Source organism: Zonotrichia albicollis, chromosome 9 (assembly GCF_047830755.1).
Source record: "Zonotrichia albicollis isolate bZonAlb1 chromosome 9, bZonAlb1.hap1, whole genome shotgun sequence".
In the NCBI taxonomy this organism is placed as follows: domain Eukaryota; kingdom Metazoa; phylum Chordata; class Aves; order Passeriformes; family Passerellidae; genus Zonotrichia; species Zonotrichia albicollis.
This window is the reverse complement of record NC_133827.1, coordinates 33,860,747-33,870,564: the sequence shown is the minus strand read 5'-3', so window position 1 is coordinate 33,870,564 and position 9,818 is coordinate 33,860,747. Positions and strand designations below refer to the sequence as shown.

The 9,818-nt window shown below is 54.7% G+C and overlaps 1 long non-coding RNA gene across 2 annotated transcripts; it reads left to right on the top strand.

The window, feature by feature from the left end:
* The first annotated feature begins 569 nt into the window (after positions 1 to 569).
* On the top strand, positions 570 to 9,565 carry LOC113459007 (uncharacterized). 2 transcript variants are annotated; one of them, XR_012581664.1, is made up of 3 exons: positions 570 to 854; positions 969 to 1,090; positions 5,484 to 9,565. It is a non-coding gene; the product is annotated as an uncharacterized LOC113459007 (long non-coding RNA). The 2 variants fall into 2 exon arrangements; XR_003379800.2 differs by having other exon boundaries at positions 591 to 854; positions 5,512 to 9,564.
* Positions 9,566 to 9,818: the final 253 nt, after the last annotated feature.

Here is a 9,818-nt window from a genome sequence, read left to right as displayed (position 1 = left end):
AAGGAAACTCCAAGTGCTTTCCCATAACGTGATAAAAAGCTCTCCTGGCTGAGACCACGGCAGCTCCTTACACGTGAGAGCAGTGAGTTGGTGCAGGGCAGGGCTGAGCTCAGTGCTTGCCCAGCCACTGGAAATCACTGATTCTTGGCGTGTATGCAACTGGGATTTGAAAGAACCTTGGTGTGAGTTCTGTTGACCTTGCACTTCACCCCAGAGGCCTGGCAGCTGTGGTGCCTGGTCCATGTTAGTGCCTGGTCCTGTGGCCGTAAAGCAGCGGGGGTCAAGCAGACCCTGGACCCTCAGTTCTGGCTGGGAAGCCCTGGGGAGGTTCAGGTCAGGCAGCAGAGGAGAGTCCACAAGTGTCCCATGTCTGCAGCTGAGAGCAGGAGCTGGGGCATGGTGGGTGCATGGTGGGATCTCCTGCACCCAGGGATGCTCCAGGGAGGCTGCCAGAGCACCTGTGCCTTTGAGGGGTGAAGGGGGCCGAGGAGGGTCTGGAGTTGCTCCCCATCCTTCCTCACAAGACTGGGGCACAGTGGGTCCTCCTTGGCACAGCCCCCAGCCTGGCTGGGTAACTCCTAAGTGGTAAAGCTGGCCTAATTAGTCTGTTTAATCTTCTCCCATAAATCACTCCTCCCCATCCCCTGCAGACTATCGGCAGCATCTGAAGTCATTAGTTAATTTAAACCTGGGAGTTCACACGTTGGCTTATCGGAGCCATCTCCTTTCCCCGCTAAGCGCTTGCTCGGTGCATCCCCGGCTGCTGCCGATCCGATGTGAGCCCCTTTGAAGCCGTGATGTGCTGCCAGCAGGCGAGGCAGCCTGCTCCCTGCCTGCCTGCTGCCTGCTGGCAGGTGGGAGGGGAGATGGAGATCCTGCTTCTCCCCTTCCCCGCGCTCCCCGCTTTTTGAACTTCTCCTCTGACTCATCCATCTGATTTGATGTTTTCACCTTTGTTTTACAAATAGCAGCTTGCCCGAATGCTGGAAGGAGAAGGCAGCTCCGATGCTGCTGCAGCTTCCCCGGCTGCCAGGGGAAGTAATAGAATCACCCAGGTTGGAAAAGATCACCTGTAAGATCCTCGAGTCAGGTGAGTGCAGCCCTGGGGAGGGAGCTGGTGGGCACCCAGTCTGCCCCTGTACCTGGCAGGGATGTGGGAAAAGCTGGGATTACTGCAGGCTGACCATGGGGGAGCCAGGGATCCCACTAATGGCTGTGTTGCCCATTGGTTGTGCTGTCACTTCTCCATCCTCTTCTCCTCTTCCTCCCTGGGTCTCCAGCCCGATGGAGCAGGACTTCCCGAGTCTCCAGGGATGTCCCCAGCTACATGGGAATCAGGGATTCCTAAAGTGAGTTCTGTTGGTTTGGGGGCAGTGCTGACAGCCTGGGCACACACCTGTCCTTCCCTCTGCACGGGCAGGTGAGCCCGAGGATCTTGGCAGGGCCAGCAACACAAATGCTCAGCTCTGGGTGCAGGATGGGAGGGGGACAGTGGGGAGCTTGGCAGCAGGAGTGAGATAGCTGCACTGGGTGAACAACAGCTCCCATCTGTATTTCCAGGGAGCACTGTGAGGTGGGAGTCATCCCAGCCACCGGGTGCCACATTACAGCCATGGGCAGGGAGCACCCAGCCTGGGAAACGCCTGCCTGGGTTCCCTGCCCACAGAGCAGCTCAGGGCAGCCCCCTCCCACAGCAGCACCCCCAGGGCAGCCCCACATCGGGGCAGCAGCCAGGACAGCACCCACTGGCACAGCACCCGTGACCCACACCCCCAAGGGGCCCTGGCTGCTGCAGGAGTGTGGGGTGTGGGTGATGCTGTGCACCCGAGGGTACCTGTGCTCCCAGTGCACCCCTGCACCCCCGGGCTCTGCTCCTGCTCCTCCCAGCTGGGTGAGGGACAGCTGCTTACCCTGGGACCTGCCAATCCAGGTGCTTCCAAGAATGCTCTCTGCATCCCTGGGGCACAGTGACTGACAGCGCAAAGGAACCAGCCCGCACAGCTTTTTGGGAACACGTTTTTGGCCAGAGCACCCTGAAGCAGCTCCTTTAAAGCATCCTGGTGGTTTCAGGAGGGGGCACGGTGCCTGTGCTCCTCAGCTGGCTTTGTGGCTGCCCTCTTCCTCCCACTTTCCTATTCCAAGAGGGAGCTGCAGCCATGTTTGGTTTTGTAGTCCAAGCTCTGGATTTATTGCTTCCAGGTCCTCATGTGTTTGTTCATGAAATGAAAGATGGCTGGGTGAGCCTGCTTTCTGCTCCTCTGGCCTGCCTTCTGCAGCCCACAGGGGATCTCTCCTTCTCGGGATGCTGCCTCCCCTCGCGTCTCACAGGCACCCAAGCACTGCCTGAGTGGGGACACGTCCTGGGCAGATGTTAAAGCTGTGCCCTGGGTGTGAGGATGGCACAGGGGAAGGCACTGGTACAATCCTGTGCACTCCCAGGCACCACAAACCATTCTGGGCACAGCACAGGGGACAGGCCCCTGTCCGAGTGTGCTCAGATTGTCCTCTGTCCCCAGGCTGACAGTCCCCTGCTGCTGTAAGACATGAGCAGCTCCCGATTAAAGGATATTTCAAGCAGATGGAGGGGCTGCAGCAGTGGGGGGACAGGGACAGGACCAGAGGAGAAGCCAATTTAGGCTGGAATGTAAATACAGCAGCAGCACGCTGCTCCACAGGGCCTGTCACCCCCTCCTGGCTCTGGAGCATGGTTTAGAGCTGCCCAGGATGGCTCAGGCCACATCCCTGCCGTGCCAGAACCTGCATCTCACCTGGGCACCACCAGAGGTGAGGAAGAGGAGGGTCAGGGACTGTTGCAGCCGCCTGTTGCCACTGCTGCTGTTCCTGCTGTCTGTGCCGAGGTACTACAGGTTACACATCCACTGCACAAGGATGGAGTCCCAGCCTTCCCTAATAATCCTAAGAATCAATAGCAGTGTCATGGATGTGCAGAACAACAGCTCTGAGTTGAGAGGGGAACTTCTCAGCAGGATTAACTCTGAAACCCAGTGACAACACTTCAAGTATCTGTGCTATCTGTGTCCCTGCTGCTCGTTCTAGCAGATCGTTCTTACTAATGAGCTTTACTCAACAGCACTAGATTTGTCCATAAGAGCAAATTCCAGGGATCAAAAAATAAGGTTTAAGATGCAAATATTCTGTGAGATACCCAGATTTAAATGTATTATTTTTTCTTTTGGTCTTTACTCCAGGGATAATTTTTAAAGGAAGCAAGGAGAGATCCTCTGGAATGTGAGACAGAGAATATTTTTTAGAAAACCAAATAACATAAAATCATTGTTTCAGTTTTGGCTGGTTTGGGGCTTTTTTAGCTTATAACCACGGAATTTGGAAAAGTTCCCTTCTGTTCACCCAGGGCAGTGTAAGCACAGATGCCCCCCATGGGGAGCAGGTCGGGCTCATCCTTACAGAATATCACTGGGGAGGCCATGGGCATGCTGGTGGGTGCCAGGACTGGTGGCACAGGGTGAACCCCAGCCAGCCACCTCCCTGCCCAGAGCAGAGAAAGCTCAGCAGATGGGTGGTCTGTGGCAGGTGACAGAGAGACTTAGAAAAGTCCCTTTTAAAAATGCCCATGCTGGTAGTGGGCTCCTCCTCTGTCCCAAGGCTGGACCCCAGTGCAAGGACCTGATGTCAGACACAGATGCTGGGAGAATTCACACCCCAAGACAGGTTGTTTTTCAGTTTTCTTTAATCTTCCACATGGCTTTTTTTTTTTTTATTTGAGGCAGGAGTACTAACTGCTAAGGATGCATATGGAATTTGAATATGAATGATAAGAACAGCTGTGTATATCTATTATGAATGAACATAAACAGAAATGTATAAACTGAGATTTTGGGGCTTTTGGAAGAATTAGTGCCTTTGTTCCTGGATTTTTTTCCTATCAAAGTTTGAACCAAAGCCCATTAGCCTGGACTTTCCCGCAGCCGACCAAGCCAGGAGCTTCATTTCGTCCTGGCTCTGAGCCATGCTGAATTCTCCTCAACAGCTCAGTGAGCCCTAATCCTAACAAATTTACCCAGAGAAGTGGGTCTCTTATTACACAGTCTAATTTGAATGCTTTCCAAGGTTAATTTCAGCTCCCTCTCCCTCTCCAAACACGCCTGCCCCTCCAGAGCCAGCTCCCCCCTTCCCCAGCTCCCCCCCGCTCCCCGTTAGCGCCAGCCCGGGGGGAGCAGCCCCCACCACCACCGAGAGGGTTTTTAAACGAGAAAATAATGGGATGTGTGTCCCTGCGTCCGGACTCTGCCTGGAGGGTCCCTTAATGCCGAGCGACTTCCTCCGCAAATTAATTGCAACTTTCGTTGGGCGAAAATAGCCCTGGAAGCCCCTTCCCCACAGGCTCTTCCGCACGTGCTATTGCTCAGTTCATAATCGGATTCCTACAACTCTGCTCCTTCCTTCCTGTCCCCAGCATGCTGGTGAGGGCCACGAGGGGCCAGCAGGGTGACCCACCTGGCAGCAAGGCCGTGGCCGGGAGCATCGCCCGGCCAAGACGAGCCTGGCTCTTGCTTTGCAACAGACTGTGCAAGAAAACCTCAGCGTGGGGAAACTGAAACCTGGCCCAGTGCAGGGAGCAGCTGTCAGATCCATTAGGGAGGGGATAGAGAAGGAACCAGCCATGCCTGGTGGACAGCGATTGCAGGAGAGGGGCGGTGGGGTGGCAGGGGTTCACAGCTAGGGGTGAAAAGAGACAGGAAAAGGGGGCAGTGTGTTTGGACTGAAAGAGGGGCAATTTAGATTCAATAAAAAGAGTTTTTTTTCCACTGGGGATGGTAAAACACTGGTAGAGGCTGCCCAGAGAGGTGGTGAATGTCCCATCCCTGGAAGGCCTGGCTGCATGGGGCTCTGAATACCTGAATTGGCTGAAGATCCCCCTGCCCATGGCAAGGGGGTTGGACTAGATGGCATTTAAAGGTCCCATTCAAACCATTCTATGATTCTCTAAAATGAAAGGTTAGGTGAAAAAAGTGTACACAGGAGCCAGGAGCCCACCTCACCCACCAGCCCACCTGGATGTGGCTCCAGGGACAATTTCTGCTGGCTTTTACCTGTAAGAAGCAGAGACTTGCCCCACCAGCTGGGCCTGGGGGGTTGTGCAGGGTCATGGTAGGTGTGGAATGGCAACTCTGCAGCCCTGGGACAGGGGTTTTCCACATGTCCTCAGGCAGTGAGGTCCCAGGTGCATAGGGCAGAGTGCCTTGCCTGTCTCCCAGCTGCCGTGGAGCTCAGATTCACCCTGCTTACTCTCCTCTCCTTTCCTCACATTTTTCTTCTTACTACTCTGTTAATGCTTTTATATTTGCTCACTCTGAGCATCACAGGTAGTGCAATATTTCATCATCCTGGCAGGAGATGGGGCAGGGACGGGGTTGGGGATGTGCCACAATGCCCATGCCATTGTAGCTGAGCTGGGCTGGAGTGCCAGTGGGATGATGACAACTCTGGGCTGTTCCCATCAGTGATTCCATGAAGACATCCTCTCTGAAGTGCCTCCACAGGTCACGTCTCCTGCTGTCACCTCCTGCTGCCAGGTCACCTCCTGTGCCTGCTCCCTGTCCCTGGAAGCCCGGCAGTCACCTCGCTCAGTGGATGCCCCTGTCTGATGATTTTGCTGCAGGCGTACGAGCTGCGCGTATCAAAGCTGAGCCACCTCTTATCTCCTGGCTGTTCCTGCCTGCTCCCAGCCCGTGAATCCTGGCTGCAGGGTGTTTGCACTGCTTCCCCAGCACTGTGGGCTGTGGTGGACTTGGGGTGCCAGATTCAGGGTGAGGGGCACCTCGGGGCAGGTCTCTGGGGTGCAGGTTGGAAGGGCCAGCACAGACAGCCCTGTCTGCCAGGAGGATGCTGGTCATTGCTGTAAGGTCAACCTTAAATAATGGGAATAATAAAAATAAGGCTGCCTGCAGGAAAGGAGAGAGCAAACTGAATCCTAATGAGGTTGCACGGACACATCAGCATGACCATTCACAGAAATCATTTTTAAAAGGGAAAAAAAGCATCGAGTTTAGATCAAAGGATTTGAGACACAGCAGCCAGGGCACAATCCCACAAGGGCACCCTGGGAGAGGACATCCCTGCTGAGATCCCACATCCATGAGCTGCTCCTGCCCTGTTGGGAAGGTCCAGGGCAACCCTTGACTACAGAGGGTGTGGGAAAAGAGCCCAAAGGACTGAGGGTGACGCTGCTTCATTCAGGATGGGAACTGGTATCTCGTGACCAGCTTTACTGCGACTGGGTGCAGCGCCTGGTGTGAAGGGGCAGAGCATTTTCTTTTATGGATGGCCAAAATTTACCAAGTTGTAGTGGCAAACACTGAAAGAGGAAGTTTTAGAAGGGAAATTAAACATTAATATTTCAGGGCTTAAGGCAATCCTCAGTGCAAAGGCAGGAAAGTAATTAGTGTTGTAGATGGGGAAATAACCAGCATAAATGGAAGTGGGGCGAGCGCAGGTTCACAGGGCCGCAAGGAGAAGGATGGGCAAGGACTCCTCAGGAGATGGCAAGGAATGAGCCTGGGGGCCTCCAGGAATCCCCCCCAGCAGCACTGTATTTCAGGGGCACTGTGCCTGCAATAATCCAGCCCTCCTCCTCCTCCTCCTCCTGCTCCTTGCCTTGGCTCTGCTGGCCAGCGGCCAGGTGAAACGCTCCCCCGAGCACGGCGGGGACTGGTCCAACCCCGCACAGCTCCAATTATCCCTGGCTGGAGACTTTCCAGGAATCCCATCCCCTCTCCCTCCACCGACCCTGCCTCCCCCAGCCTCCCCCCCTCAAAGCAATTTGACTTTTATAGTAATAACTTCTGAACCCTGGACTGGGGCCGTGCCAAGGAAAGCAGCAGAAAACAATGTGATGGGCCTCGGCAGGCGCGGAAACTCCAGCGACCGAGACCAGCCCTAAAATAACTTTTGAGCGATGGTTATTTATTCTGGGAGAAAGTTCGTTCATTCACAATTTGGAGGGGAGATAAATGAGTGCGGGCTGGGGCTGCACACACGCCGTGGCTGCGGATGCAGGGCGCCTGCAGCGCCAGGACAGCCGCTCACCATGGCCCTCCTGCCCGTGTCCTGCTGGAAAACCCTTTTCAAAGGTGTTTGGGTTCATCTGAAAGCCCTGGCTCAGGTGGAGGAGTCCAGCTCGAGGCTGGGGGTCTGCATGTGCCACCATGTGCAGCGGGCTGAACTTTGTGTATTTGTGCCTGCACACATTTCAGCTTCCCTGGGCATGCTGTTCATTATGGTGGCTGTGCCCCACGCCACTGGGGCACACCTGCACCTGGGCTCTGCACACTGAAGCCATCGTTGTCCAGTGGGCAGCACGTGGTACAGGCAAACTCCAGGCAGGAACAGACAGCATCCTGCTGCCAGTTCTGTGGAGTATCAGTGTGTGCACAGCAGCTGTCAGCCAACATCAGCGGGGCAAGCAACAAGTGGTGTCACCTCAGTAATTCTGCAGCTCTGAGCTGCCACAGCTTCCCTGCAGTGCACAGGAGCTGAATCAGAGCTCCCAGAGGAGCCTTGAGCAACCTGGGCAAGCCTGGGTGCTTCTGAACTGGGGACAGTCCAAAGGAGGCAGCCAGCCAGCCCTCAGCACTGCCACACAAGTGTTTTATGGTCCCTGTCACCACGGGCTGGGCACTCAGCAGGATCTGGAGTACAATGGTGACTCTGCCAGACAAGACTCAGGCTGCCTGTGTTATCCTCAGGGTGGATGGCTGGGCTCCCTTGGCAGGTTTGGAGAATAAATGGTGGGGAGTCCTGGGCTGTCCTGCTGGGTGACAGAGGTGACAGAGGTGACAGAGACCTCACAGCATGGCTCTGTGGGCAGCTGGGTAGGAGAGGGACAGACAGCGACTTGTCTGGGTATGAGGGCCTTACCAGCTTTGTATGCAGATCATCTCCAAGAATGATACACATTTAAGACTGCCTGCCCACAAACACCTCAGGGGCAAGGCACCATGCCACAGTGACAGGGAACAGCATTGCCATCATCACCTCCCCTGCACATCAGATCTTGGAGAGTGCACTGTTCTGGACTGAGAAGACACCACCACATCCCCTTCCACAAAGAGAACAACTGTCCTTGCCTCGGGCACCCCTCTCCTCCTACTGCTTCCAGGCTGGGGGACCTTGCTGAGGCCACCAAATATTTTTGCTTTGGAATGGCATGGGGACACATTGGAGTTTGGGACCTAGAGCTGCAAAAGAGAATGAATCAGTGCTGCCCTTTGCAGAGTGAGGAGGGCACCACTTTGTGTTTAGCAGCACAGTCACTGGCACTGGATGAACTGTCACCCAGCTGCCCTTGCATGGGGACAGCAGGGCAAATGCAGGGTCACACACGGGGCAGGAGCAGCCCTTGGCCGTGCTGGCCAGCACACACAGCTTCCTTCATGGCACCGTGCCCGTGACTGTGGGACTGGCCCTGCTGGGCCACATCCCTCATCCTGCCAGGCAGGAAAGGCTCCAGCCCCCTGCTCCTGCTCACCTCTCCACATCCCCTGCCCTCTGCCCCGCCACTGCCGTGGACAGCCCCGTGCTTGCCAGATGACTTCCAGCCTCGCTGCTCTTCGGGCTGTCTGAGCAGCTCGTGATCTTGGCAGGCAGCTCAGAGTCTTACCAGTCATCATTACAACGATTATTTGTGTCTTCCCAGCTCAAAAGGGCTTTCCTCTTACCTCGCCCCTGGCTGGCCTCGAGCCAGGTGGGACTGTGGATGGAGAAAGGGGAGAGGGCAGCATCCTGCACTGTCAGAGCAGGGGACTGCAGTGGCATGCAGGAGATGGGACAGAGGGAAGGACAGATCTTGTCCCTCCTCCTGAATGCTCAGATTGGAAATCAACACCCTCTTGGTTAATTCATTAGCTTTGATTAGCAGCTCTGAAGCTCGGACCAGCTAATGGGCTCCCTCCCTCTGGTTAATCTCCAAGAGGAGCTCAGCAAGGTTATCTGAACCAGGAATGGCAAGGGAAGGATGGGGATGAATGCAATTGAATTAGGAAGCTGTTAAATGAAGAAGCCAAACTGAGCCAAAACACAGCCATTCTAAAATGTCCCCATGGCTAAAACATGGGGTAGAGCATCATTAAAGCATGGGGCAGAACAAAGCATTATGGTTACACTCATCTGGGTTGGGGCTGGGGCAGCGAGTCCCTGTGGACACCAGCCCAGCCTGGGGCTTGGGGTCATGTTTGCCAGCTGCATCCCACACAGATCCCTTCACCAACACCTTCATTTCCCTTCGTGGGCAGAATCTTCCTCCAAGTGGGGGTTCCTCTGCAGCCTGGATTTTGCTGTTGATTAAATTAGCTCAGCAGTAACCTATTTGTGATGATGATGTGAGGTAGCAACCTTCAGTGTTTTCATTAAAATATACATGTATATATTTGTTTTCTGTGGTTATGAATGTAATTCCACAATCCACCGAGGAGCCGGTAATTTTCTGGCTGAGGTGGGAAGTTGCTGACATCTTGTGATACATGACAAGATTGATTGTATTTGCTTACCCTTTAACCTAATAAAGAAAAATAATGTTCCTTAGTCTCACTAATTCTCTATAAACTTGGACATTGCTTTAAATCAGCTGGAAGTGCAGGCGCTGAACCGTGTCATTGCTGGGGCAGGAATCTCGCTCCCCAGGCCCTCCCCTGTTCCCAGGTGAGGGGGACCAACATGACAGCACTGTCCCCAAGAGCACCCAGCACCTCTGGGTCTGAGAGGACTGTGGTGGTCGTGGCAGGGAGGTGGCCTCTGCACCCCGTTCATCCTGCTGGCTGGGAAAGCATTAACCAATTTAC